Source organism: Quercus robur, chromosome 5 (assembly GCF_932294415.1).
Source record: "Quercus robur chromosome 5, dhQueRobu3.1, whole genome shotgun sequence".
Lineage (NCBI taxonomy): Eukaryota > Viridiplantae > Streptophyta > Magnoliopsida > Fagales > Fagaceae > Quercus > Quercus robur.
The window spans coordinates 32,816,199-32,837,869 of NC_065538.1; the positions used below are offsets into that span (position 1 = coordinate 32,816,199).

Here is a 21,671-nt window from a genome sequence, read left to right on the forward strand (position 1 = left end):
AATCCTTATAAAGGATCCGAATGCAGCGATGCACTCTAACACCAGGGAGCTGCAGCCCGAGGGCATTTCCAGATCGCCGCCACCAAATCAGCACCCAAAACGAGATCAGCGGCTCGTATTTTTGGCCTGGGGCAGACTAAGCCTACGAAGCGAGCGTGCTGGACCGCCGTAAACGGTAAGCCCGGCGACAAAAAAAAAAAATCCGAAGAAAAAGAGAGGGGTGCAACACGAGGACTTCCCAGGAGGTCACCCATCCTAGTACTACTCTCGCCCAAACACGCTTAACTGCGGAGTTCTGATGGGATCCGGTGCATTAGTGTTGGTATGATCGCACCCATCAGCATAAGCGCGTTAAATCCTTATAAAGGATCCGAATGCAGCGATGCACTCTAACACCAGGGAGCTGCAGCCCGAGGGCATTTCCAGATCGCCGCCACCAAATCAGCACCCAAAACGAGATCAGCGGCTCGTATTTTTGGCCTGGGGCAGACTAAGCCTACGAAGCGAGCGTGCTGGACCGCCGTAAACGGTAAGCCCGGCGACAAAAAAAAAAAATCCGAAGAAAAAGAGAGGGGTGCAACACGAGGACTTCCCCGGAGGTCACCCATCCTAGTACTACTCTCGCCCAAACACGCTTAACTGCGGAGTTCTGATGGGATCCGGTGCATTAGTGTTGGTATGATCGCACCCATCAGCATAAGCGCGTTAAATCCTTATAAAGGATCCGAATGCAGCGATGGACTCTAACACCAGGGAGCTGCAGCCCGAGGGCATTTCCAGATCGCCGCCACCAAATCAGCACCCAAAACGAGATCAGCGGCTCGTATTTTTGGCCTGGGGCAGACTAAGCCTACGAAGCGAGCGTGCTGGACCGCCGTAAACGGTAAGCCCGGCGACAAAAAAAAAAAATCCGAAGAAAAAGAGAGGGGTGCAACACGAGGACTTCCCAGGAGGTCACCCATCCTAGTACTACTCTCGCCCAAACACGCTTAACTGCGGAGTTCTGATGGGATCCGGTGCATTAGTGTTGGTATGATCGCACCCATCAGCATAAGCGCGTTAAATCCTTATAAAGGATCCGAATGCAGCGATGCACTCTAACACCAGGGAGCTGCAGCCCGAGGGCATTTCCAGATCGCCGCCACCAAATCAGCACCCAAAACGAGATCAGCGGCTCGTATTTTTGGCCTGGGGCAGACTAAGCCTACGAAGCGAGCGTGCTGGACCGCCGTAAACGGTAAGCCCGGCGACAAAAAAAAAAAATCCGAAGAAAAAGAGAGGGGTGCAACACGAGGACTTCCCAGGAGGTCACCCATCCTAGTACTACTCTCGCCCAAACACGCTTAACTGCGGAGTTCTGATGGGATCCGGTGCATTAGTGTTGGTATGATCGCACCCATCAGCATAAGCGCGTTAAATCCTTATAAAGGATCCGAATGCAGCGATGCACTCTAACACCAGGGAGCTGCAGCCCGAGGGCATTTCCAGATCGCCGCCACCAAATCAGCACCCAAAACGAGATCAGCGGCTCGTATTTTTGGCCTGGGGCAGACTAAGCCTACGAAGCGAGCGTGCTGGACCGCCGTAAACGGTAAGCCCGGCGACAAAAAAAAAAAATCCGAAGAAAAAGAGAGGGGTGCAACACGAGGACTTCCCCGGAGGTCACCCATCCTAGTACTACTCTCGCCCAAACACGCTTAACTGCGGAGTTCTGATGGGATCCGGTGCATTAGTGTTGGTATGATCGCACCCATCAGCATAAGCGCGTTAAATCCTTATAAAGGATCCGAATGCAGCGATGGACTCTAACACCAGGGAGCTGCAGCCCGAGGGCATTTCCAGATCGCCGCCACCAAATCAGCACCCAAAACGAGATCAGCGGCTCGTATTTTTGGCCTGGGGCAGACTAAGCCTACGAAGCGAGCGTGCTGGACCGCCGTAAACGGTAAGCCCGGCGACAAAAAAAAAAAATCCGAAGAAAAAGAGAGGGGTGCAACACGAGGACTTCCCAGGAGGTCACCCATCCTAGTACTACTCTCGCCCAAACACGCTTAACTGCGGAGTTCTGATGGGATCCGGTGCATTAGTGTTGGTATGATCGCACCCATCAGCATAAGCGCGTTAAATCCTTATAAAGGATCCGAATGCAGCGATGCACTCTAACACCAGGGAGCTGCAGCCCGAGGGCATTTCCAGATCGCCGCCACCAAATCAGCACCCAAAACGAGATCAGCGGCTCGTATTTTTGGCCTGGGGCAGACTAAGCCTACGAAGCGAGCGTGCTGGACCGCCGTAAACGGTAAGCCCGGCGACAAAAAAAAAAAATCCGAAGAAAAAGAGAGGGGTGCAACACGAGGACTTCCCAGGAGGTCACCCATCCTAGTACTACTCTCGCCCAAACACGCTTAACTGCGGAGTTCTGATGGGATCCGGTGCATTAGTGTTGGTATGATCGCACCCATCAGCATAAGCGCGTTAAATCCTTATAAAGGATCCGAATGCAGCGATGCACTCTAACACCAGGGAGCTGCAGCCCGAGGGCATTTCCAGATCGCCGCCACCAAATCAGCACCCAAAACGAGATCAGCGGCTCGTATTTTTGGCCTGGGGCAGACTAAGCCTACGAAGCGAGCGTGCTGGACCGCCGTAAACGGTAAGCCCGGCGACAAAAAAAAAAAATCCGAAGAAAAAGAGAGGGGTGCAACACGAGGACTTCCCCGGAGGTCACCCATCCTAGTACTACTCTCGCCCAAACACGCTTAACTGCGGAGTTCTGATGGGATCCGGTGCATTAGTGTTGGTATGATCGCACCCATCAGCATAAGCGCGTTAAATCCTTATAAAGGATCCGAATGCAGCGATGGACTCTAACACCAGGGAGCTGCAGCCCGAGGGCATTTCCAGATCGCCGCCACCAAATCAGCACCCAAAACGAGATCAGCGGCTCGTATTTTTGGCCTGGGGCAGACTAAGCCTACGAAGCGAGCGTGCTGGACCGCCGTAAACGGTAAGCCCGGCGACAAAAAAAAAAAATCCGAAGAAAAAGAGAGGGGTGCAACACGAGGACTTCCCAGGAGGTCACCCATCCTAGTACTACTCTCGCCCAAACACGCTTAACTGCGGAGTTCTGATGGGATCCGGTGCATTAGTGTTGGTATGATCGCACCCATCAGCATAAGCGCGTTAAATCCTTATAAAGGATCCGAATGCAGCGATGCACTCTAACACCAGGGAGCTGCAGCCCGAGGGCATTTCCAGATCGCCGCCACCAAATCAGCACCCAAAACGAGATCAGCGGCTCGTATTTTTGGCCTGGGGCAGACTAAGCCTACGAAGCGAGCGTGCTGGACCGCCGTAAACGGTAAGCCCGGCGACAAAAAAAAAAAATCCGAAGAAAAAGAGAGGGGTGCAACACGAGGACTTCCCAGGAGGTCACCCATCCTAGTACTACTCTCGCCCAAACACGCTTAACTGCGGAGTTCTGATGGGATCCGGTGCATTAGTGTTGGTATGATCGCACCCATCAGCATAAGCGCGTTAAATCCTTATAAAGGATCCGAATGCAGCGATGCACTCTAACACCAGGGAGCTGCAGCCCGAGGGCATTTCCAGATCGCCGCCACCAAATCAGCACCCAAAACGAGATCAGCGGCTCGTATTTTTGGCCTGGGGCAGACTAAGCCTACGAAGCGAGCGTGCTGGACCGCCGTAAACGGTAAGCCCGGCGACAAAAAAAAAAAATCCGAAGAAAAAGAGAGGGGTGCAACACGAGGACTTCCCCGGAGGTCACCCATCCTAGTACTACTCTCGCCCAAACACGCTTAACTGCGGAGTTCTGATGGGATCCGGTGCATTAGTGTTGGTATGATCGCACCCATCAGCATAAGCGCGTTAAATCCTTATAAAGGATCCGAATGCAGCGATGCACTCTAACACCAGGGAGCTGCAGCCCGAGGGCATTTCCAGATCGCCGCCACCAAATCAGCACCCAAAACGAGATCAGCGGCTCGTATTTTTGGCCTGGGGCAGACTAAGCCTACGAAGCGAGCGTGCTGGACCGCCGTAAACGGTAAGCCCGGCGACAAAAAAAAAAAATCCGAAGAAAAAGAGAGGGGTGCAACACGAGGACTTCCCAGGAGGTCACCCATCCTAGTACTACTCTCGCCCAAACACGCTTAACTGCGGAGTTCTGATGGGATCCGGTGCATTAGTGTTGGTATGATCGCACCCATCAGCATAAGCGCGTTAAATCCTTATAAAGGATCCGAATGCAGCGATGCACTCTAACACCAGGGAGCTGCAGCCCGAGGGCATTTCCAGATCGCCGCCACCAAATCAGCACCCAAAACGAGATCAGCGGCTCGTATTTTTGGCCTGGGGCAGACTAAGCCTACGAAGCGAGCGTGCTGGACCGCCGTAAACGGTAAGCCCGGCGACAAAAAAAAAAAATCCGAAGAAAAAGAGAGGGGTGCAACACGAGGACTTCCCCGGAGGTCACCCATCCTAGTACTACTCTCGCCCAAACACGCTTAACTGCGGAGTTCTGATGGGATCCGGTGCATTAGTGTTGGTATGATCGCACCCATCAGCATAAGCGCGTTAAATCCTTATAAAGGATCCGAATGCAGCGATGGACTCTAACACCAGGGAGCTGCAGCCCGAGGGCATTTCCAGATCGCCGCCACCAAATCAGCACCCAAAACGAGATCAGCGGCTCGTATTTTTGGCCTGGGGCAGACTAAGCCTACGAAGCGAGCGTGCTGGACCGCCGTAAACGGTAAGCCCGGCGACAAAAAAAAAAAAATCCGAAGAAAAAGAGAGGGGTGCAACACGAGGACTTCCCAGGAGGTCACCCATCCTAGTACTACTCTCGCCCAAACACGCTTAACTGCGGAGTTCTGATGGGATCCGGTGCATTAGTGTTGGTATGATCGCACCCATCAGCATAAGCGCGTTAAATCCTTATAAAGGATCCGAATGCAGCGATGCACTCTAACACCAGGGAGCTGCAGCCCGAGGGCATTTCCAGATCGCCGCCACCAAATCAGCACCCAAAACGAGATCAGCGGCTCGTATTTTTGGCCTGGGGCAGACTAAGCCTACGAAGCGAGCGTGCTGGACCGCCGTAAACGGTAAGCCCGGCGACAAAAAAAAAAAATCCGAAGAAAAAGAGAGGGGTGCAACACGAGGACTTCCCAGGAGGTCACCCATCCTAGTACTACTCTCGCCCAAACACGCTTAACTGCGGAGTTCTGATGGGATCCGGTGCATTAGTGTTGGTATGATCGCACCCATCAGCATAAGCGCGTTAAATCCTTATAAAGGATCCGAATGCAGCGATGCACTCTAACACCAGGGAGCTGCAGCCCGAGGGCATTTCCAGATCGCCGCCACCAAATCAGCACCCAAAACGAGATCAGCGGCTCGTATTTTTGGCCTGGGGCAGACTAAGCCTACGAAGCGAGCGTGCTGGACCGCCGTAAACGGTAAGCCCGGCGACAAAAAAAAAAAATCCGAAGAAAAAGAGAGGGGTGCAACACGAGGACTTCCCCGGAGGTCACCCATCCTAGTACTACTCTCGCCCAAACACGCTTAACTGCGGAGTTCTGATGGGATCCGGTGCATTAGTGTTGGTATGATCGCACCCATCAGCATAAGCGCGTTAAATCCTTATAAAGGATCCGAATGCAGCGATGCACTCTAACACCAGGGAGCTGCAGCCCGAGGGCATTTCCAGATCGCCGCCACCAAATCAGCACCCAAAACGAGATCAGCGGCTCGTATTTTTGGCCTGGGGCAGACTAAGCCTACGAAGCGAGCGTGCTGGACCGCCGTAAACGGTAAGCCCGGCGACAAAAAAAAAAAATCCGAAGAAAAAGAGAGGGGTGCAACACGAGGACTTCCCAGGAGGTCACCCATCCTAGTACTACTCTCGCCCAAACACGCTTAACTGCGGAGTTCTGATGGGATCCGGTGCATTAGTGTTGGTATGATCGCACCCATCAGCATAAGCGCGTTAAATCCTTATAAAGGATCCGAATGCAGCGATGCACTCTAACACCAGGGAGCTGCAGCCCGAGGGCATTTCCAGATCGCCGCCACCAAATCAGCACCCAAAACGAGATCAGCGGCTCGTATTTTTGGCCTGGGGCAGACTAAGCCTACGAAGCGAGCGTGCTGGACCGCCGTAAACGGTAAGCCCGGCGACAAAAAAAAAAAATCCGAAGAAAAAGAGAGGGGTGCAACACGAGGACTTCCCCGGAGGTCACCCATCCTAGTACTACTCTCGCCCAAACACGCTTAACTGCGGAGTTCTGATGGGATCCGGTGCATTAGTGTTGGTATGATCGCACCCATCAGCATAAGCGCGTTAAATCCTTATAAAGGATCCGAATGCAGCGATGGACTCTAACACCAGGGAGCTGCAGCCCGAGGGCATTTCCAGATCGCCGCCACCAAATCAGCACCCAAAACGAGATCAGCGGCTCGTATTTTTGGCCTGGGGCAGACTAAGCCTACGAAGCGAGCGTGCTGGACCGCCGTAAACGGTAAGCCCGGCGACAAAAAAAAAAAATCCGAAGAAAAAGAGAGGGGTGCAACACGAGGACTTCCCAGGAGGTCACCCATCCTAGTACTACTCTCGCCCAAACACGCTTAACTGCGGAGTTCTGATGGGATCCGGTGCATTAGTGTTGGTATGATCGCACCCATCAGCATAAGCGCGTTAAATCCTTATAAAGGATCCGAATGCAGCGATGCACTCTAACACCAGGGAGCTGCAGCCCGAGGGCATTTCCAGATCGCCGCCACCAAATCAGCACCCAAAACGAGATCAGCGGCTCGTATTTTTGGCCTGGGGCAGACTAAGCCTACGAAGCGAGCGTGCTGGACCGCCGTAAACGGTAAGCCCGGCGACAAAAAAAAAAAATCCGAAGAAAAAGAGAGGGGTGCAACACGAGGACTTCCCAGGAGGTCACCCATCCTAGTACTACTCTCGCCCAAACACGCTTAACTGCGGAGTTCTGATGGGATCCGGTGCATTAGTGTTGGTATGATCGCACCCATCAGCATAAGCGCGTTAAATCCTTATAAAGGATCCGAATGCAGCGATGCACTCTAACACCAGGGAGCTGCAGCCCGAGGGCATTTCCAGATCGCCGCCACCAAATCAGCACCCAAAACGAGATCAGCGGCTCGTATTTTTGGCCTGGGGCAGACTAAGCCTACGAAGCGAGCGTGCTGGACCGCCGTAAACGGTAAGCCCGGCGACAAAAAAAAAAAATCCGAAGAAAAAGAGAGGGGTGCAACACGAGGACTTCCCCGGAGGTCACCCATCCTAGTACTACTCTCGCCCAAACACGCTTAACTGCGGAGTTCTGATGGGATCCGGTGCATTAGTGTTGGTATGATCGCACCCATCAGCATAAGCGCGTTAAATCCTTATAAAGGATCCGAATGCAGCGATGGACTCTAACACCAGGGAGCTGCAGCCCGAGGGCATTTCCAGATCGCCGCCACCAAATCAGCACCCAAAACGAGATCAGCGGCTCGTATTTTTGGCCTGGGGCAGACTAAGCCTACGAAGCGAGCGTGCTGGACCGCCGTAAACGGTAAGCCCGGCGACAAAAAAAAAAAATCCGAAGAAAAAGAGAGGGGTGCAACACGAGGACTTCCCAGGAGGTCACCCATCCTAGTACTACTCTCGCCCAAACACGCTTAACTGCGGAGTTCTGATGGGATCCGGTGCATTAGTGTTGGTATGATCGCACCCATCAGCATAAGCGCGTTAAATCCTTATAAAGGATCCGAATGCAGCGATGCACTCTAACACCAGGGAGCTGCAGCCCGAGGGCATTTCCAGATCGCCGCCACCAAATCAGCACCCAAAACGAGATCAGCGGCTCGTATTTTTGGCCTGGGGCAGACTAAGCCTACGAAGCGAGCGTGCTGGACCGCCGTAAACGGTAAGCCCGGCGACAAAAAAAAAAAATCCGAAGAAAAAGAGAGGGGTGCAACACGAGGACTTCCCAGGAGGTCACCCATCCTAGTACTACTCTCGCCCAAACACGCTTAACTGCGGAGTTCTGATGGGATCCGGTGCATTAGTGTTGGTATGATCGCACCCATCAGCATAAGCGCGTTAAATCCTTATAAAGGATCCGAATGCAGCGATGCACTCTAACACCAGGGAGCTGCAGCCCGAGGGCATTTCCAGATCGCCGCCACCAAATCAGCACCCAAAACGAGATCAGCGGCTCGTATTTTTGGCCTGGGGCAGACTAAGCCTACGAAGCGAGCGTGCTGGACCGCCGTAAACGGTAAGCCCGGCGACAAAAAAAAAAAATCCGAAGAAAAAGAGAGGGGTGCAACACGAGGACTTCCCCGGAGGTCACCCATCCTAGTACTACTCTCGCCCAAACACGCTTAACTGCGGAGTTCTGATGGGATCCGGTGCATTAGTGTTGGTATGATCGCACCCATCAGCATAAGCGCGTTAAATCCTTATAAAGGATCCGAATGCAGCGATGCACTCTAACACCAGGGAGCTGCAGCCCGAGGGCATTTCCAGATCGCCGCCACCAAATCAGCACCCAAAACGAGATCAGCGGCTCGTATTTTTGGCCTGGGGCAGACTAAGCCTACGAAGCGAGCGTGCTGGACCGCCGTAAACGGTAAGCCCGGCGACAAAAAAAAAAAATCCGAAGAAAAAGAGAGGGGTGCAACACGAGGACTTCCCAGGAGGTCACCCATCCTAGTACTACTCTCGCCCAAACACGCTTAACTGCGGAGTTCTGATGGGATCCGGTGCATTAGTGTTGGTATGATCGCACCCATCAGCATAAGCGCGTTAAATCCTTATAAAGGATCCGAATGCAGCGATGCACTCTAACACCAGGGAGCTGCAGCCCGAGGGCATTTCCAGATCGCCGCCACCAAATCAGCACCCAAAACGAGATCAGCGGCTCGTATTTTTGGCCTGGGGCAGACTAAGCCTACGAAGCGAGCGTGCTGGACCGCCGTAAACGGTAAGCCCGGCGACAAAAAAAAAAAATCCGAAGAAAAAGAGAGGGGTGCAACACGAGGACTTCCCCGGAGGTCACCCATCCTAGTACTACTCTCGCCCAAACACGCTTAACTGCGGAGTTCTGATGGGATCCGGTGCATTAGTGTTGGTATGATCGCACCCATCAGCATAAGCGCGTTAAATCCTTATAAAGGATCCGAATGCAGCGATGCACTCTAACACCAGGGAGCTGCAGCCCGAGGGCATTTCCAGATCGCCGCCACCAAATCAGCACCCAAAACGAGATCAGCGGCTCGTATTTTTGGCCTGGGGCAGACTAAGCCTACGAAGCGAGCGTGCTGGACCGCCGTAAACGGTAAGCCCGGCGACAAAAAAAAAAAATCCGAAGAAAAAGAGAGGGGTGCAACACGAGGACTTCCCAGGAGGTCACCCATCCTAGTACTACTCTCGCCCAAACACGCTTAACTGCGGAGTTCTGATGGGATCCGGTGCATTAGTGTTGGTATGATCGCACCCATCAGCATAAGCGCGTTAAATCCTTATAAAGGATCCGAATGCAGCGATGCACTCTAACACCAGGGAGCTGCAGCCCGAGGGCATTTCCAGATCGCCGCCACCAAATCAGCACCCAAAACGAGATCAGCGGCTCGTATTTTTGGCCTGGGGCAGACTAAGCCTACGAAGCGAGCGTGCTGGACCGCCGTAAACGGTAAGCCCGGCGACAAAAAAAAAAAATCCGAAGAAAAAGAGAGGGGTGCAACACGAGGACTTCCCAGGAGGTCACCCATCCTAGTACTACTCTCGCCCAAACACGCTTAACTGCGGAGTTCTGATGGGATCCGGTGCATTAGTGTTGGTATGATCGCACCCATCAGCATAAGCGCGTTAAATCCTTATAAAGGATCCGAATGCAGCGATGCACTCTAACACCAGGGAGCTGCAGCCCGAGGGCATTTCCAGATCGCCGCCACCAAATCAGCACCCAAAACGAGATCAGCGGCTCGTATTTTTGGCCTGGGGCAGACTAAGCCTACGAAGCGAGCGTGCTGGACCGCCGTAAACGGTAAGCCCGGCGACAAAAAAAAAAAATCCGAAGAAAAAGAGAGGGGTGCAACACGAGGACTTCCCAGGAGGTCACCCATCCTAGTACTACTCTCGCCCAAACACGCTTAACTGCGGAGTTCTGATGGGATCCGGTGCATTAGTGTTGGTATGATCGCACCCATCAGCATAAGCGCGTTAAATCCTTATAAAGGATCCGAATGCAGCGATGCACTCTAACACCAGGGAGCTGCAGCCCGAGGGCATTTCCAGATCGCCGCCACCAAATCAGCACCCAAAACGAGATCAGCGGCTCGTATTTTTGGCCTGGGGCAGACTAAGCCTACGAAGCGAGCGTGCTGGACCGCCGTAAACGGTAAGCCCGGCGACAAAAAAAAAAAATCCGAAGAAAAAGAGAGGGGTGCAACACGAGGACTTCCCCGGAGGTCACCCATCCTAGTACTACTCTCGCCCAAACACGCTTAACTGCGGAGTTCTGATGGGATCCGGTGCATTAGTGTTGGTATGATCGCACCCATCAGCATAAGCGCGTTAAATCCTTATAAAGGATCCGAATGCAGCGATGGACTCTAACACCAGGGAGCTGCAGCCCGAGGGCATTTCCAGATCGCCGCCACCAAATCAGCACCCAAAACGAGATCAGCGGCTCGTATTTTTGGCCTGGGGCAGACTAAGCCTACGAAGCGAGCGTGCTGGACCGCCGTAAACGGTAAGCCCGGCGACAAAAAAAAAAAATCCGAAGAAAAAGAGAGGGGTGCAACACGAGGACTTCCCAGGAGGTCACCCATCCTAGTACTACTCTCGCCTAAACACGCTTAACTGCGGAGTTCTGATGGGATCCGGTGCATTAGTGTTGGTATGATCGCACCCATCAGCATAAGCGCGTTAAATCCTTATAAAGGATCCGAATGCAGCGATGCACTCTAACACCAGGGAGCTGCAGCCCGAGGGCATTTCCAGATCGCCGCCACCAAATCAGCACCCAAAACGAGATCAGCGGCTCGTATTTTTGGCCTGGGGCAGACTAAGCCTACGAAGCGAGCGTGCTGGACCGCCGTAAACGGTAAGCCCGGCGACAAAAAAAAAAAAATCCGAAGAAAAAGAGAGGGGTGCAACACGAGGACTTCCCAGGAGGTCACCCATCCTAGTACTACTCTCGCCCAAACACGCTTAACTGCGGAGTTCTGATGGGATCCGGTGCATTAGTGTTGGTATGATCGCACCCATCAGCATAAGCGCGTTAAATCCTTATAAAGGATCCGAATGCAGCGATGCACTCTAACACCAGGGAGCTGCAGCCCGAGGGCATTTCCAGATCGCCGCCACCAAATCAGCACCCAAAACGAGATCAGCGGCTCGTATTTTTGGCCTGGGGCAGACTAAGCCTACGAAGCGAGCGTGCTGGACCGCCGTAAACGGTAAGCCCGGCGACAAAAAAAAAAAATCCGAAGAAAAAGAGAGGGGTGCAACACGAGGACTTCCCCGGAGGTCACCCATCCTAGTACTACTCTCGCCCAAACACGCTTAACTGCGGAGTTCTGATGGGATCCGGTGCATTAGTGTTGGTATGATCGCACCCATCAGCATAAGCGCGTTAAATCCTTATAAAGGATCCGAATGCAGCGATGGACTCTAACACCAGGGAGCTGCAGCCCGAGGGCATTTCCAGATCGCCGCCACCAAATCAGCACCCAAAACGAGATCAGCGGCTCGTATTTTTGGCCTGGGGCAGACTAAGCCTACGAAGCGAGCGTGCTGGACCGCCGTAAACGGTAAGCCCGGCGACAAAAAAAAAAAATCCGATGAAAAAGAGAGGGGTGCAACACGAGGACTTCCCAGGAGGTCACCCATCCTAGTACTACTCTCGCCCAAACACGCTTAACTGCGGAGTTCTGATGGGATCCGGTGCATTAGTGTTGGTATGATCGCACCCATCAGCATAAGCGCGTTAAATCCTTATAAAGGATCCGAATGCAGCGATGCACTCTAACACCAGGGAGCTGCAGCCCGAGGGCATTTCCAGATCGCCGCCACCAAATCAGCACCCAAAACGAGATCAGCGGCTCGTATTTTTGGCCTGGGGCAGACTAAGCCTACGAAGCGAGCGTGCTGGACCGCCGTAAACGGTAAGCCCGGCGACAAAAAAAAAAAATCCGAAGAAAAAGAGAGGGGTGCAACACGAGGACTTCCCAGGAGGTCACCCATCCTAGTACTACTCTCGCCCAAACACGCTTAACTGCGGAGTTCTGATGGGATCCGGTGCATTAGTGTTGGTATGATCGCACCCATCAGCATAAGCGCGTTAAATCCTTATAAAGGATCCGAATGCAGCGATGCACTCTAACACCAGGGAGCTGCAGCCCGAGGGCATTTCCAGATCGCCGCCACCAAATCAGCACCCAAAACGAGATCAGCGGCTCGTATTTTTGGCCTGGGGCAGACTAAGCCTACGAAGCGAGCGTGCTGGACCGCCGTAAACGGTAAGCCCGGCGACAAAAAAAAAAAATCCGAAGAAAAAGAGAGGGGTGCAACACGAGGACTTCCCAGGAGGTCACCCATCCTAGTACTACTCTCGCCCAAACACGCTTAACTGCGGAGTTCTGATGGGATCCGGTGCATTAGTGTTGGTATGATCGCACCCATCAGCATAAGCGCGTTAAATCCTTATAAAGGATCCGAATGCAGCGATGCACTCTAACACCAGGGAGCTGCAGCCCGAGGGCATTTCCAGATCGCCGCCACCAAATCAGCACCCAAAACGAGATCAGCGGCTCGTATTTTTGGCCTGGGGCAGACTAAGCCTACGAAGCGAGCGTGCTGGACCGCCGTAAACGGTAAGCCCGGCGACAAAAAAAAAAAAATCCGAAGAAAAAGAGAGGGGTGCAACACGAGGACTTCCCAGGAGGTCACCCATCCTAGTACTACTCTCGCCCAAACACGCTTAACTGCGGAGTTCTGATGGGATCCGGTGCATTAGTGTTGGTATGATCGCACCCATCAGCATAAGCGCGTTAAATCCTTATAAAGGATCCGAATGCAGCGATGCACTCTAACACCAGGGAGCTGCAGCCCGAGGGCATTTCCAGATCGCCGCCACCAAATCAGCACCCAAAACGAGATCAGCGGCTCGTATTTTTGGCCTGGGGCAGACTAAGCCTACGAAGCGAGCGTGCTGGACCGCCGTAAACGGTAAGCCCGGCGACAAAAAAAAAAAATCCGAAGAAAAAGAGAGGGGTGCAACACGAGGACTTCCCCGGAGGTCACCCATCCTAGTACTACTCTCGCCCAAACACGCTTAACTGCGGAGTTCTGATGGGATCCGGTGCATTAGTGTTGGTATGATCGCACCCATCAGCATAAGCGCGTTAAATCCTTATAAAGGATCCGAATGCAGCGATGGACTCTAACACCAGGGAGCTGCAGCCCGAGGGCATTTCCAGATCGCCGCCACCAAATCAGCACCCAAAACGAGATCAGCGGCTCGTATTTTTGGCCTGGGGCAGACTAAGCCTACGAAGCGAGCGTGCTGGACCGCCGTAAACGGTAAGCCCGGCGACAAAAAAAAAAAATCCGAAGAAAAAGAGAGGGGTGCAACACGAGGACTTCCCAGGAGGTCACCCATCCTAGTACTACTCTCGCCCAAACACGCTTAACTGCGGAGTTCTGATGGGATCCGGTGCATTAGTGTTGGTATGATCGCACCCATCAGCATAAGCGCGTTAAATCCTTATAAAGGATCCGAATGCAGCGATGCACTCTAACACCAGGGAGCTGCAGCCCGAGGGCATTTCCAGATCGCCGCCACCAAATCAGCACCCAAAACGAGATCAGCGGCTCGTATTTTTGGCCTGGGGCAGACTAAGCCTACGAAGCGAGCGTGCTGGACCGCCGTAAACGGTAAGCCCCGGCGACAAAAAAAAAAAATCCGAAGAAAAAGAGAGGGGTGCAACACGAGGACTTCCCAGGAGGTCACTGCATCCTAGTACTACTCTCGCCCAAACACGCTTAACTGCGGAGTTCTGATGGGATCCGGTGCATTAGTGTTGGTATGATCGCACCCATCAGCATAAGCGCGTTAAATCCTTATAAAGGATCCGAATGCAGCGATGCACTCTAACACCAGGGAGCTGCAGCCCGAGGGCATTTCCAGATCGCCGCCACCAAATCAGCACCCAAAACGAGATCAGCGGCTCGTATTTTTGGCCTGGGGCAGACTAAGCCTACGAAGCGAGCGTGCTGGACCGCCGGTAAACGGTAATCCCGGCGACAAAAAAAAAAAAATCCGAAGAAAAAGAGAGGGGTGCAACACGAGGACTTCCCCGGAGGTCACCCATCCTAGTACTACTCTCGCCCAAACACGCTTAACTGCGGAGTTCTGATGGGATCCGGTGCATTAGTGTTGGTATGATCGCACCCATCAGCATAAGCGCGTTAAATCCTTATAAAGGATCCGAATGCAGCGATGGACTCTAACACCAGGGGAGCTGCAGCCCGAGGGCATTTCCAGATCGCCGCCACCAAATCAGCACCCAAAACGAGATCAGCGGCTCGTATTTTTGGCCTGGGGCAGACTAAGCCTACGAAGCGAGCGTGCTGGACCGCCGTAAACGGTAAGCCCGGCGACAAAAAAAAAAATCCGAAGAAAAAGAGAGGGGGTGCAACACGAGGACTTCCCAGGAGGTCACCCATCCTAGTACTACTCTCGCCCAAACACGCTTAACTGCGGAGTTCTGATGGGATCCGGTGCATTAGTGTTGGTATGATCGCACCCATCAGCATAAGCGCGTTAAATCCTTATAAAGGATCCGAATGCAGCGATGCACTCTAACACCAGGGAGCTGCAGCCCGAGGGCATTTCCAGATCGCCGCCACCAAATCAGCACCCAAAACGAGATCAGCGGCTCGTATTTTTGGCCTGGGGGCAGACTAAGCCTACGAAGCGAGCGTGCTGGACCGCCGTAAACGGTAAGCCCGGCGACAAAAAAAAAAAATCCGAAGAAAAAGAGAGGGGGTGCAACACGAGGACTTCCCAGGAGGTCACCCATCCTAGTACTACTCTCGCCCAAACACGCTTAACTGCGGAGTTCTGATGGGATCCGGTGCATTAGTGTTGGTATGATCGCACCCATCAGCATAAGCGCGTTAAATCCTTATAAAGGATCCGAATGCAGCGATGCACTCTAACACCAGGGAGCTGCAGCCCGAGGGGCATTTCCAGATCGCCGCCACCAAATCAGCACCCAAAACGAGATCAGCGGCTCGTATTTTTGGCCTGGGGCAGACTAAGCCTACGAAGCGAGCGTGCTGGACCGCCGTAAACGGTAAGCCCGGCGACAAAAAAAAAAAATCCGAAGAAAAAGAGAGGGGTGCAACACGAGGACTTCCCCGGAGGTCACCCATCCTAGTACTACTCTCGCCCAAACACGCTTAACTGCGGAGTTCTGATGGGATCCGGTGCATTAGTGTTGGTATGATCGCACCCATCAGCATAAGCGCGTTTAAATCCTTATAAAGGATCCGAATGCAGCGATACCACTCTAACACCAGGGAGCTGCAGCCCGAGGGCATTTCCAGATCGCCGCCACCAAATCAGCACCCAAAACGAGATCAGCGGCTCGTATTTTTGGCCTGGGGCAGACTAAGCCTACGAAGCGAGCGTGCTGGACCGCCGTAAACGGTAAGCCCGGCGACAAAAAAAAAAAATCCGAAGAAAAAGAGAGGGGTGCAACACGAGGACTTCCCAGGAGGTCACCCATCCTAGTACTACTCTCGCCCAAACACGCTTAACTGCGGAGTTCTGATGGGATCCGGTGCATTAGTGTTGGTATGATCGCACCCATCAGCATAAGCGCGTTAAATCCTTATAAAGGATCCGAATGCAGCGATGCACTCTAACACCAGGGAGCTGCAGCCCGAGGGCATTTCCAGATCGCCGCCACCAAATCAGCACCCAAAACGAGATCAGCGGCTCGTATTTTTGGCCTGGGGCAGACTAAGCCTACGAAGCGAGCGTGCTGGACCGCCGTAAACGGTAAGCCCGGCGACAAAAAAAAAAATCCGAAGAAAAAGAGAGGGGTGCAACACGAGGACTTCCCAGGAGGTCACCCATCCTAGTACTACTCTCGCCCAAACACGCTTAACTGCGGAGTTCTGATGGGATCCGGTGCATTAGTGTTGGTATGATCGCACCCATCAGCATAAGCGCGTTAAATCCTTATAAAGGATCCGAATGCAGCGATGCACTCTAACACCAGGGAGCTGCAGCCCGAGGGCATTTCCCAGATCGCCGCCACCAAATCAGCACCCAAAACGAGATCAGCGGCTCGTATTTTTGGCCTGGGGCAGACTAAGCCTACGAAGCGAGCGTGCTGGACCGCCGGAAACGGTAAGCCCGGCGACAAAAAAAAAAAATCCGAAGAAAAAGAGAGGGGTGCAACACGAGGACTTCCCAGGAGGTCACCCATCCTAGTACTACTCTCGCCCAAACACGCTTAACTGCGGAGTTCTGATGGGATCCGGTGCATTAGTGTTTTCGCACCCATCAGCATAAGCGCGTTAAATCCTTATAAAGGATCCGAATGCAGCGATGCACTCTAACACCAGGGAGCTGCAGCCCGAGGGCATTTCCAGATCGCCGCCACCAAATCAGCACCCAAAACGAGATCAGCGGCTCGTATTTTTGGCCTGGGGCAGACTAAGCCTACGAAGCGAGCGTGCTGGACCGCCGTAAACGGTAAGCCCGGCGACAAAAAAAAAAAATCCGAAGAAAAAGAGAGGGGTGCAACACGAGGACTTCCCAGGAGGTCACCCATCCTAGTACTACTCTCGCCCAAACACGCTTAACTGCGGAGTTCTGATGGGATCCGGTGCATTAGTGTTGGTATGATCGCACCCATCAGCATAAGCGCGTTAAATCCTTATAAAGGATCCGAATGCAGCGATGGACTCTAACACCAGGGAGCTGCAGCCCGAGGGCATTTCCAGATCGCCGCCACCAAATCAGCACCCAAAACGAGATCAGCGGCTCGTATTTTTGGCCTGGGGCAGACTAAGCCTACGAAGCGAGCGTGCTGGACCGCCGTAAACGGTAAGCCCGGCGACAAAAAAAAAAAATCCGAAGAAAAAGAGAGGGGTGCAACACGAGGACTTCCCAGGAGGTCACCCATCCTAGTACTACTCTCGCCCAAACACGCTTAACTGCGGAGTTCTGATGGGATCCGGTGCATTAGTGTTGGTATGATCGCACCCATCAGCATAAGCGCGTTAAATCCTTATAAAGGATCCGAATGCAGCGATGCACTCTAACACCAGGGAGCTGCAGCCCGAGGGCATTTCCAGATCGCCGCCACCAAATCAGCACCCAAAACGAGATCAGCGGCTCGTATTTTTGGCCTGGGGCAGACTAAGCCTACGAAGCGAGCGTGCTGGACCGCCGTAAACGGTAAGCCCGGCGACAAAAAAAAAAAATCCGAAGAAAAAGAGAGGGGTGCAACACGAGGACTTCCCCGGAGGTCACCCATCCTAGTACTACTCTCGCCCAAACACGCTTAACTGCGGAGTTCTGATGGGATCCGGTGCATTAGTGTTGGTATGATCGCACCCATCAGCATAAGCGCGTTAAATCCTTATAAAGGATCCGAATGCAGCGATGCACTCTAACACCAGGGAGCTGCAGCCCGAGGGCATTTCCAGATCGCCGCCACCAAATCAGCACCCAAAACGAGATCAGCGGCTCGTATTTTTGGCCTGGGGCAGACTAAGCCTACGAAGCGAGCGTGCTGGACCGCCGTAAACGGTAAGCCCGGCGACAAAAAAAAAAAATCCGAAGAAAAAGAGAGGGGTGCAACACGAGGACTTCCCAGGAGGTCACCCATCCTAGTACTACTCTCGCCCAAACACGCTTAACTGCGGAGTTCTGATGGGATCCGGTGCATTAGTGTTGGTATGATCGCACCCATCAGCATAAGCGCGTTAAATCCTTATAAAGGATCCGAATGCAGCGATGCACTCTAACACCAGGGAGCTGCAGCCCGAGGGCATTTCCAGATCGCCGCCACCAAATCAGCACCCAAAACGAGATCAGCGGCTCGTATTTTTGGCCTGGGGCAGACTAAGCCTACGAAGCGAGCGTGCTGGACCGCCGTAAACGGTAAGCCCGGCGACAAAAAAAAAAAATCCGAAGAAAAAGAGAGGGGTGCAACACGAGGACTTCCCCGGAGGTCACCCATCCTAGTACTACTCTCGCCCAAACACGCTTAACTGCGGAGTTCTGATGGGATCCGGTGCATTAGTGTTGGTATGATCGCACCCATCAGCATAAGCGCGTTAAATCCTTATAAAGGATCCGAATGCAGCGATGCACTCTAACACCAGGGAGCTGCAGCCCGAGGGCATTTCCAGATCGCCGCCACCAAATCAGCACCCAAAACGAGATCAGCGGCTCGTATTTTTGGCCTGGGGCAGACTAAGCCTACGAAGCGAGCGTGCTGGACCGCCGTAAACGGTAAGCCCGGCGACAAAAAAAAAAAATCCGAAGAAAAAGAGAGGGGTGCAACACGAGGACTTCCCAGGAGGTCACCCATCCTAGTACTACTCTCGCCCAAACACGCTTAACTGCGGAGTTCTGATGGGATCCGGTGCATTAGTGTTGGTATGATCGCACCCATCAGCATAAGCGCGTTAAATCCTTATAAAGGATCCGAATGCAGCGATGCACTCTAACACCAGGGAGCTGCAGCCCGAGGGCATTTCCAGATCGCCGCCACCAAATCAGCACCCAAAACGAGATCAGCGGCTCGTATTTTTGGCCTGGGGCAGACTAAGCCTACGAAGCGAGCGTGCTGGACCGCCGTAAACGGTAAGCCCGGCGACAAAAAAAAAAAATCCGAAGAAAAAGAGAGGGGTGCAACACGAGGACTTCCCCGGAGGTCACCCATCCTAGTACTACTCTCGCCCAAACACGCTTAACTGCGGAGTTCTGATGGGATCCGGTGCATTAGTGTTGGTATGATCGCACCCATCAGCATAAGCGCGTTAAATCCTTATAAAGGATCCGAATGCAGCGATGGACTCTAACACCAGGGAGCTGCAGCCCGAGGGCATTTCCAGATCGCCGCCACCAAATCAGCACCCAAAACGAGATCAGCGGCTCGTATTTTTGGCCTGGGGCAGACTAAGCCTACGAAGCGAGCGTGCTGGACCGCCGTAAACGGTAAGCCCGGCGACAAAAAAAAAAAATCCGAAGAAAAAGAGAGGGGTGCAACACGAGGACTTCCCAGGAGGTCACCCATCCTAGTACTACTCTCGCCCAAACACGCTTAACTGCGGAGTTCTGATGGGATCCGGTGCATTAGTGTTGGTATGATCGCACCCATCAGCATAAGCGCGTTAAATCCTTATAAAGGATCCGAATGCAGCGATGCACTCTAACACCAGGGAGCTGCAGCCCGAGGGCATTTCCAGATCGCCGCCACCAAATCAGCACCCAAAACGAGATCAGCGGCTCGTATTTTTGGCCTGGGGCAGACTAAGCCTACGAAGCGAGAGTGCTGGACCGCCGTAAACGGTAAGCCCGGCGACAAAAAAAAAAAATCCGAAGAAAAAGAGAGGGGTGCAACACGAGGACTTCCCAGGAGGTCACCCATCCTAGTACTACTCTCGCCCAAACACGCTTAACTGCGGAGTTCTGATGGGATCCGGTGCATTAGTGTTGGTATGATCGCACCCATCAGCATAAGCGCGTTAAATCCTTATAAAGGATCCGAATGCAGCGATGCACTCTAACACCAGGGAGCTGCAGCCCGAGGGCATTTCCAGATCGCCGCCACCAAATCAGCACCCAAAACGAGATCAGCGGCTCGTATTTTTGGCCTGGGGCAGACTAAGCCTACGAAGCGAGCGTGCTGGACCGCCGTAAACGGTAAGCCCGGCGACAAAAAAAAAAAATCCGAAGAAAAAGAGAGGGGTGCAACACGAGGACTTCCCAGGAGGTCACCCATCCTAGTACTACTCTCGCCCAAACACGCTTAACTGCGGAGTTCTGATGGGATCCGGTGCATTAGTGTTGGTATGATCGCACCCATCAGCATAAGCGCGTTAAATCCTTATAAAGGATCCGAATGCAGCGATGCACTCTAACACCAGGGAGCTGCAGCCCGAGGGCATTTCCAGATCGCCGCCACCAAATCAGCACCCAAAACGAGATCAGCGGCTCGTATTTTTGGCCTGGGGCAGACTAAGCCTACGAAGCGAGCGTGCTGGACCGCCGTAAACGGTAAGCCCGGCGACAAAAAAAAAAAATCCGAAGAAAAAGAGAGGGGTGCAACACGAGGACTTCCCCGGAGGTCACCCATCCTAGTACTACTCTCGCCCAAACACGCTTAACTGCGGAGTTCTGATGGGATCCGGTGCATTAGTGTTGGTATGATCGCACCCATCAGCATAAGCGCGTTAAATCCTTATAAAGGATCCGAATGCAGCGATGCACTCTAACACCAGGGAGCTGCAGCCCGAGGGCATTTCCAGATCGCCGCCACCAAATCAGCACCCAAAACGAGATCAGCGGCTCGTATTTTTGGCCTGGGGCAGACTAAGCCTACGAAGCGAGCGTGCTGGACCGCCGTAAACGGTAAGCCCGGCGACAAAAAAAAAAAATCCGAAGAAAAAGAGAGGGGTGCAACACGAGGACTTCCCAGGAGGTCACCCATCCTAGTACTACTCTCGCCCAAACACGCTTAACTGCGGAGTTCTGATGGGATCCGGTGCATTAGTGTTGGTATGATCGCACCCATCAGCATAAGCGCGTTAAATCCTTATAAAGGATCCGAATGCAGCGATGCACTCTAACACCAGGGAGCTGCAGCCCGAGGGCATTTCCAGATCGCCGCCACCAAATCAGCACCCAAAACGAGATCAGCGGCTCGTATTTTTGGCCTGGGGCAGACTAAGCCTACGAAGCGAGCGTGCTGGACCGCCGTAAACGGTAAGCCCGGCGACAAAAAAAAAAAATCCGAAGAAAAAGAGAGGGGTGCAACACGAGGACTTCCCCGGAGGTCACCCATCCTAGTACTACTCTCGCCCAAACACGCTTAACTGCGGAGTTCTGATGGGATCCGGTGCATTAGTGTTGGTATGATCGCACCCATCAGCATAAGCGCGTTAAATCCTTATAAAGGATCCGAATGCAGCGATGCACTCTAACACCAGGGAGCTGCAGCCCGAGGGCATTTCCAGATCGCCGCCACCAAATCAGCACCCAAAACGAGATCAGCGGCTCGTATTTTTGGCCTGGGGCAGACTAAGCCTACGAAGCGAGCGTGCTGGACCGCCGTAAACGGTAAGCCCGGCGACAAAAAAAAAAAATCCGAAGAAAAAGAGAGGGGTGCAACACGAGGACTTCCCAGGAGGTCACCCATCCTAGTACTACTCTCGCCCAAACACGCTTAACTGCGGAGTTCTGATGGGATCCGGTGCATTAGTGTTGGTATGATCGCACCCATCAGCATAAGCGCGTTAAATCCTTATAAAGGATCCGAATGCAGCGATGCACTCTAACACCAGGGAGCTGCAGCCCGAGGGCATTTCC

The 21,671-nt window shown here is 53.2% G+C and overlaps 60 non-coding genes and 1 pseudogene across 60 annotated transcripts; all 61 read right to left on the minus strand.

The window, feature by feature from the left end:
• Positions 1 to 217: 217 nt before the first annotated feature.
• On the minus strand, positions 218 to 336 carry LOC126732282 (5S ribosomal RNA). Its single transcript, XR_007659459.1, has one exon. It is a non-coding gene; the product is annotated as a 5S ribosomal RNA (ribosomal RNA).
• Positions 337 to 571: 235 nt separating this feature from the next.
• LOC126730857 (5S ribosomal RNA) lies at positions 572 to 690 on the minus strand. Its single transcript, XR_007658124.1, has one exon. It is a non-coding gene; the product is annotated as a 5S ribosomal RNA (ribosomal RNA).
• A 235-nt stretch (positions 691 to 925) lies between these two features.
• On the minus strand, positions 926 to 1,044 carry LOC126732283 (5S ribosomal RNA). The gene has a single exon (XR_007659460.1). It is a non-coding gene; the product is annotated as a 5S ribosomal RNA (ribosomal RNA).
• A 235-nt stretch (positions 1,045 to 1,279) lies between these two features.
• On the minus strand, positions 1,280 to 1,398 carry LOC126732284 (5S ribosomal RNA). Its single transcript, XR_007659461.1, has one exon. It is a non-coding gene; the product is annotated as a 5S ribosomal RNA (ribosomal RNA).
• Positions 1,399 to 1,633: 235 nt separating this feature from the next.
• On the minus strand, positions 1,634 to 1,752 carry LOC126730858 (5S ribosomal RNA). Its single transcript, XR_007658125.1, has one exon. It is a non-coding gene; the product is annotated as a 5S ribosomal RNA (ribosomal RNA).
• A 235-nt stretch (positions 1,753 to 1,987) lies between these two features.
• LOC126732285 (5S ribosomal RNA) lies at positions 1,988 to 2,106 on the minus strand. Its single transcript, XR_007659462.1, has one exon. It is a non-coding gene; the product is annotated as a 5S ribosomal RNA (ribosomal RNA).
• A 235-nt stretch (positions 2,107 to 2,341) lies between these two features.
• LOC126729211 (5S ribosomal RNA) lies at positions 2,342 to 2,460 on the minus strand. Its single transcript, XR_007656542.1, has one exon. It is a non-coding gene; the product is annotated as a 5S ribosomal RNA (ribosomal RNA).
• A 235-nt stretch (positions 2,461 to 2,695) lies between these two features.
• Positions 2,696 to 2,814, minus strand: LOC126730859 (5S ribosomal RNA). The gene has a single exon (XR_007658126.1). It is a non-coding gene; the product is annotated as a 5S ribosomal RNA (ribosomal RNA).
• Positions 2,815 to 3,049: 235 nt separating this feature from the next.
• Positions 3,050 to 3,168, minus strand: LOC126729212 (5S ribosomal RNA). The gene has a single exon (XR_007656543.1). It is a non-coding gene; the product is annotated as a 5S ribosomal RNA (ribosomal RNA).
• A 235-nt stretch (positions 3,169 to 3,403) lies between these two features.
• LOC126729213 (5S ribosomal RNA) lies at positions 3,404 to 3,522 on the minus strand. The gene has a single exon (XR_007656544.1). It is a non-coding gene; the product is annotated as a 5S ribosomal RNA (ribosomal RNA).
• A 235-nt stretch (positions 3,523 to 3,757) lies between these two features.
• LOC126730860 (5S ribosomal RNA) lies at positions 3,758 to 3,876 on the minus strand. The gene has a single exon (XR_007658127.1). It is a non-coding gene; the product is annotated as a 5S ribosomal RNA (ribosomal RNA).
• A 235-nt stretch (positions 3,877 to 4,111) lies between these two features.
• LOC126729214 (5S ribosomal RNA) lies at positions 4,112 to 4,230 on the minus strand. The gene has a single exon (XR_007656545.1). It is a non-coding gene; the product is annotated as a 5S ribosomal RNA (ribosomal RNA).
• A 235-nt stretch (positions 4,231 to 4,465) lies between these two features.
• Positions 4,466 to 4,584, minus strand: LOC126730862 (5S ribosomal RNA). The gene has a single exon (XR_007658129.1). It is a non-coding gene; the product is annotated as a 5S ribosomal RNA (ribosomal RNA).
• Positions 4,585 to 4,820: 236 nt separating this feature from the next.
• Positions 4,821 to 4,939, minus strand: LOC126729215 (5S ribosomal RNA). The gene has a single exon (XR_007656546.1). It is a non-coding gene; the product is annotated as a 5S ribosomal RNA (ribosomal RNA).
• Positions 4,940 to 5,174: 235 nt separating this feature from the next.
• Positions 5,175 to 5,293, minus strand: LOC126729217 (5S ribosomal RNA). The gene has a single exon (XR_007656548.1). It is a non-coding gene; the product is annotated as a 5S ribosomal RNA (ribosomal RNA).
• A 235-nt stretch (positions 5,294 to 5,528) lies between these two features.
• LOC126730863 (5S ribosomal RNA) lies at positions 5,529 to 5,647 on the minus strand. Its single transcript, XR_007658130.1, has one exon. It is a non-coding gene; the product is annotated as a 5S ribosomal RNA (ribosomal RNA).
• Positions 5,648 to 5,882: 235 nt separating this feature from the next.
• On the minus strand, positions 5,883 to 6,001 carry LOC126729218 (5S ribosomal RNA). The gene has a single exon (XR_007656549.1). It is a non-coding gene; the product is annotated as a 5S ribosomal RNA (ribosomal RNA).
• Positions 6,002 to 6,236: 235 nt separating this feature from the next.
• LOC126730864 (5S ribosomal RNA) lies at positions 6,237 to 6,355 on the minus strand. Its single transcript, XR_007658131.1, has one exon. It is a non-coding gene; the product is annotated as a 5S ribosomal RNA (ribosomal RNA).
• Positions 6,356 to 6,590: 235 nt separating this feature from the next.
• On the minus strand, positions 6,591 to 6,709 carry LOC126729220 (5S ribosomal RNA). The gene has a single exon (XR_007656550.1). It is a non-coding gene; the product is annotated as a 5S ribosomal RNA (ribosomal RNA).
• Positions 6,710 to 6,944: 235 nt separating this feature from the next.
• On the minus strand, positions 6,945 to 7,063 carry LOC126729221 (5S ribosomal RNA). Its single transcript, XR_007656551.1, has one exon. It is a non-coding gene; the product is annotated as a 5S ribosomal RNA (ribosomal RNA).
• Positions 7,064 to 7,298: 235 nt separating this feature from the next.
• LOC126730865 (5S ribosomal RNA) lies at positions 7,299 to 7,417 on the minus strand. The gene has a single exon (XR_007658132.1). It is a non-coding gene; the product is annotated as a 5S ribosomal RNA (ribosomal RNA).
• A 235-nt stretch (positions 7,418 to 7,652) lies between these two features.
• LOC126729222 (5S ribosomal RNA) lies at positions 7,653 to 7,771 on the minus strand. Its single transcript, XR_007656552.1, has one exon. It is a non-coding gene; the product is annotated as a 5S ribosomal RNA (ribosomal RNA).
• A 235-nt stretch (positions 7,772 to 8,006) lies between these two features.
• Positions 8,007 to 8,125, minus strand: LOC126729223 (5S ribosomal RNA). Its single transcript, XR_007656553.1, has one exon. It is a non-coding gene; the product is annotated as a 5S ribosomal RNA (ribosomal RNA).
• A 235-nt stretch (positions 8,126 to 8,360) lies between these two features.
• On the minus strand, positions 8,361 to 8,479 carry LOC126730866 (5S ribosomal RNA). The gene has a single exon (XR_007658133.1). It is a non-coding gene; the product is annotated as a 5S ribosomal RNA (ribosomal RNA).
• Positions 8,480 to 8,714: 235 nt separating this feature from the next.
• Positions 8,715 to 8,833, minus strand: LOC126729224 (5S ribosomal RNA). The gene has a single exon (XR_007656554.1). It is a non-coding gene; the product is annotated as a 5S ribosomal RNA (ribosomal RNA).
• Positions 8,834 to 9,068: 235 nt separating this feature from the next.
• On the minus strand, positions 9,069 to 9,187 carry LOC126730867 (5S ribosomal RNA). The gene has a single exon (XR_007658134.1). It is a non-coding gene; the product is annotated as a 5S ribosomal RNA (ribosomal RNA).
• A 235-nt stretch (positions 9,188 to 9,422) lies between these two features.
• On the minus strand, positions 9,423 to 9,541 carry LOC126729225 (5S ribosomal RNA). The gene has a single exon (XR_007656555.1). It is a non-coding gene; the product is annotated as a 5S ribosomal RNA (ribosomal RNA).
• A 235-nt stretch (positions 9,542 to 9,776) lies between these two features.
• LOC126729226 (5S ribosomal RNA) lies at positions 9,777 to 9,895 on the minus strand. The gene has a single exon (XR_007656556.1). It is a non-coding gene; the product is annotated as a 5S ribosomal RNA (ribosomal RNA).
• Positions 9,896 to 10,130: 235 nt separating this feature from the next.
• LOC126729227 (5S ribosomal RNA) lies at positions 10,131 to 10,249 on the minus strand. Its single transcript, XR_007656557.1, has one exon. It is a non-coding gene; the product is annotated as a 5S ribosomal RNA (ribosomal RNA).
• A 235-nt stretch (positions 10,250 to 10,484) lies between these two features.
• Positions 10,485 to 10,603, minus strand: LOC126730868 (5S ribosomal RNA). The gene has a single exon (XR_007658135.1). It is a non-coding gene; the product is annotated as a 5S ribosomal RNA (ribosomal RNA).
• Positions 10,604 to 10,838: 235 nt separating this feature from the next.
• Positions 10,839 to 10,957, minus strand: LOC126731407 (5S ribosomal RNA). Its single transcript, XR_007658654.1, has one exon. It is a non-coding gene; the product is annotated as a 5S ribosomal RNA (ribosomal RNA).
• Positions 10,958 to 11,193: 236 nt separating this feature from the next.
• On the minus strand, positions 11,194 to 11,312 carry LOC126729229 (5S ribosomal RNA). Its single transcript, XR_007656559.1, has one exon. It is a non-coding gene; the product is annotated as a 5S ribosomal RNA (ribosomal RNA).
• A 235-nt stretch (positions 11,313 to 11,547) lies between these two features.
• Positions 11,548 to 11,666, minus strand: LOC126730869 (5S ribosomal RNA). Its single transcript, XR_007658136.1, has one exon. It is a non-coding gene; the product is annotated as a 5S ribosomal RNA (ribosomal RNA).
• Positions 11,667 to 11,901: 235 nt separating this feature from the next.
• LOC126729230 (5S ribosomal RNA) lies at positions 11,902 to 12,020 on the minus strand. The gene has a single exon (XR_007656560.1). It is a non-coding gene; the product is annotated as a 5S ribosomal RNA (ribosomal RNA).
• Positions 12,021 to 12,255: 235 nt separating this feature from the next.
• Positions 12,256 to 12,374, minus strand: LOC126729231 (5S ribosomal RNA). The gene has a single exon (XR_007656561.1). It is a non-coding gene; the product is annotated as a 5S ribosomal RNA (ribosomal RNA).
• A 235-nt stretch (positions 12,375 to 12,609) lies between these two features.
• On the minus strand, positions 12,610 to 12,728 carry LOC126729232 (5S ribosomal RNA). Its single transcript, XR_007656562.1, has one exon. It is a non-coding gene; the product is annotated as a 5S ribosomal RNA (ribosomal RNA).
• A 236-nt stretch (positions 12,729 to 12,964) lies between these two features.
• Positions 12,965 to 13,083, minus strand: LOC126729233 (5S ribosomal RNA). The gene has a single exon (XR_007656563.1). It is a non-coding gene; the product is annotated as a 5S ribosomal RNA (ribosomal RNA).
• Positions 13,084 to 13,318: 235 nt separating this feature from the next.
• LOC126730870 (5S ribosomal RNA) lies at positions 13,319 to 13,437 on the minus strand. Its single transcript, XR_007658137.1, has one exon. It is a non-coding gene; the product is annotated as a 5S ribosomal RNA (ribosomal RNA).
• Positions 13,438 to 13,672: 235 nt separating this feature from the next.
• Positions 13,673 to 13,791, minus strand: LOC126729234 (5S ribosomal RNA). The gene has a single exon (XR_007656564.1). It is a non-coding gene; the product is annotated as a 5S ribosomal RNA (ribosomal RNA).
• A 236-nt stretch (positions 13,792 to 14,027) lies between these two features.
• LOC126731837 (5S ribosomal RNA) lies at positions 14,028 to 14,147 on the minus strand. The gene has a single exon (XR_007659074.1). It is a non-coding gene; the product is annotated as a 5S ribosomal RNA (ribosomal RNA).
• Positions 14,148 to 14,384: 237 nt separating this feature from the next.
• On the minus strand, positions 14,385 to 14,503 carry LOC126730871 (5S ribosomal RNA). Its single transcript, XR_007658138.1, has one exon. It is a non-coding gene; the product is annotated as a 5S ribosomal RNA (ribosomal RNA).
• A 236-nt stretch (positions 14,504 to 14,739) lies between these two features.
• On the minus strand, positions 14,740 to 14,858 carry LOC126729236 (5S ribosomal RNA). The gene has a single exon (XR_007656565.1). It is a non-coding gene; the product is annotated as a 5S ribosomal RNA (ribosomal RNA).
• A 237-nt stretch (positions 14,859 to 15,095) lies between these two features.
• LOC126729237 (5S ribosomal RNA) lies at positions 15,096 to 15,214 on the minus strand. Its single transcript, XR_007656566.1, has one exon. It is a non-coding gene; the product is annotated as a 5S ribosomal RNA (ribosomal RNA).
• Positions 15,215 to 15,450: 236 nt separating this feature from the next.
• LOC126730874 (5S ribosomal RNA) lies at positions 15,451 to 15,569 on the minus strand. The gene has a single exon (XR_007658140.1). It is a non-coding gene; the product is annotated as a 5S ribosomal RNA (ribosomal RNA).
• A 237-nt stretch (positions 15,570 to 15,806) lies between these two features.
• LOC126729238 (5S ribosomal RNA) lies at positions 15,807 to 15,925 on the minus strand. Its single transcript, XR_007656567.1, has one exon. It is a non-coding gene; the product is annotated as a 5S ribosomal RNA (ribosomal RNA).
• A 234-nt stretch (positions 15,926 to 16,159) lies between these two features.
• Positions 16,160 to 16,278, minus strand: LOC126729239 (5S ribosomal RNA). Its single transcript, XR_007656568.1, has one exon. It is a non-coding gene; the product is annotated as a 5S ribosomal RNA (ribosomal RNA).
• A 236-nt stretch (positions 16,279 to 16,514) lies between these two features.
• LOC126731931 (5S ribosomal RNA) lies at positions 16,515 to 16,627 on the minus strand (annotated as a pseudogene).
• Positions 16,628 to 16,862: 235 nt separating this feature from the next.
• On the minus strand, positions 16,863 to 16,981 carry LOC126729241 (5S ribosomal RNA). Its single transcript, XR_007656571.1, has one exon. It is a non-coding gene; the product is annotated as a 5S ribosomal RNA (ribosomal RNA).
• Positions 16,982 to 17,216: 235 nt separating this feature from the next.
• Positions 17,217 to 17,335, minus strand: LOC126729242 (5S ribosomal RNA). The gene has a single exon (XR_007656572.1). It is a non-coding gene; the product is annotated as a 5S ribosomal RNA (ribosomal RNA).
• Positions 17,336 to 17,570: 235 nt separating this feature from the next.
• LOC126730875 (5S ribosomal RNA) lies at positions 17,571 to 17,689 on the minus strand. Its single transcript, XR_007658141.1, has one exon. It is a non-coding gene; the product is annotated as a 5S ribosomal RNA (ribosomal RNA).
• A 235-nt stretch (positions 17,690 to 17,924) lies between these two features.
• Positions 17,925 to 18,043, minus strand: LOC126729243 (5S ribosomal RNA). The gene has a single exon (XR_007656573.1). It is a non-coding gene; the product is annotated as a 5S ribosomal RNA (ribosomal RNA).
• Positions 18,044 to 18,278: 235 nt separating this feature from the next.
• On the minus strand, positions 18,279 to 18,397 carry LOC126730876 (5S ribosomal RNA). The gene has a single exon (XR_007658142.1). It is a non-coding gene; the product is annotated as a 5S ribosomal RNA (ribosomal RNA).
• Positions 18,398 to 18,632: 235 nt separating this feature from the next.
• Positions 18,633 to 18,751, minus strand: LOC126729244 (5S ribosomal RNA). The gene has a single exon (XR_007656574.1). It is a non-coding gene; the product is annotated as a 5S ribosomal RNA (ribosomal RNA).
• A 235-nt stretch (positions 18,752 to 18,986) lies between these two features.
• On the minus strand, positions 18,987 to 19,105 carry LOC126730877 (5S ribosomal RNA). The gene has a single exon (XR_007658143.1). It is a non-coding gene; the product is annotated as a 5S ribosomal RNA (ribosomal RNA).
• A 235-nt stretch (positions 19,106 to 19,340) lies between these two features.
• On the minus strand, positions 19,341 to 19,459 carry LOC126729245 (5S ribosomal RNA). Its single transcript, XR_007656575.1, has one exon. It is a non-coding gene; the product is annotated as a 5S ribosomal RNA (ribosomal RNA).
• Positions 19,460 to 19,694: 235 nt separating this feature from the next.
• LOC126729247 (5S ribosomal RNA) lies at positions 19,695 to 19,813 on the minus strand. The gene has a single exon (XR_007656576.1). It is a non-coding gene; the product is annotated as a 5S ribosomal RNA (ribosomal RNA).
• Positions 19,814 to 20,048: 235 nt separating this feature from the next.
• Positions 20,049 to 20,167, minus strand: LOC126729248 (5S ribosomal RNA). Its single transcript, XR_007656577.1, has one exon. It is a non-coding gene; the product is annotated as a 5S ribosomal RNA (ribosomal RNA).
• Positions 20,168 to 20,402: 235 nt separating this feature from the next.
• Positions 20,403 to 20,521, minus strand: LOC126730878 (5S ribosomal RNA). The gene has a single exon (XR_007658144.1). It is a non-coding gene; the product is annotated as a 5S ribosomal RNA (ribosomal RNA).
• A 235-nt stretch (positions 20,522 to 20,756) lies between these two features.
• On the minus strand, positions 20,757 to 20,875 carry LOC126729249 (5S ribosomal RNA). Its single transcript, XR_007656578.1, has one exon. It is a non-coding gene; the product is annotated as a 5S ribosomal RNA (ribosomal RNA).
• A 235-nt stretch (positions 20,876 to 21,110) lies between these two features.
• On the minus strand, positions 21,111 to 21,229 carry LOC126730879 (5S ribosomal RNA). Its single transcript, XR_007658145.1, has one exon. It is a non-coding gene; the product is annotated as a 5S ribosomal RNA (ribosomal RNA).
• Positions 21,230 to 21,464: 235 nt separating this feature from the next.
• Positions 21,465 to 21,583, minus strand: LOC126729250 (5S ribosomal RNA). The gene has a single exon (XR_007656579.1). It is a non-coding gene; the product is annotated as a 5S ribosomal RNA (ribosomal RNA).
• Positions 21,584 to 21,671: the final 88 nt, after the last annotated feature.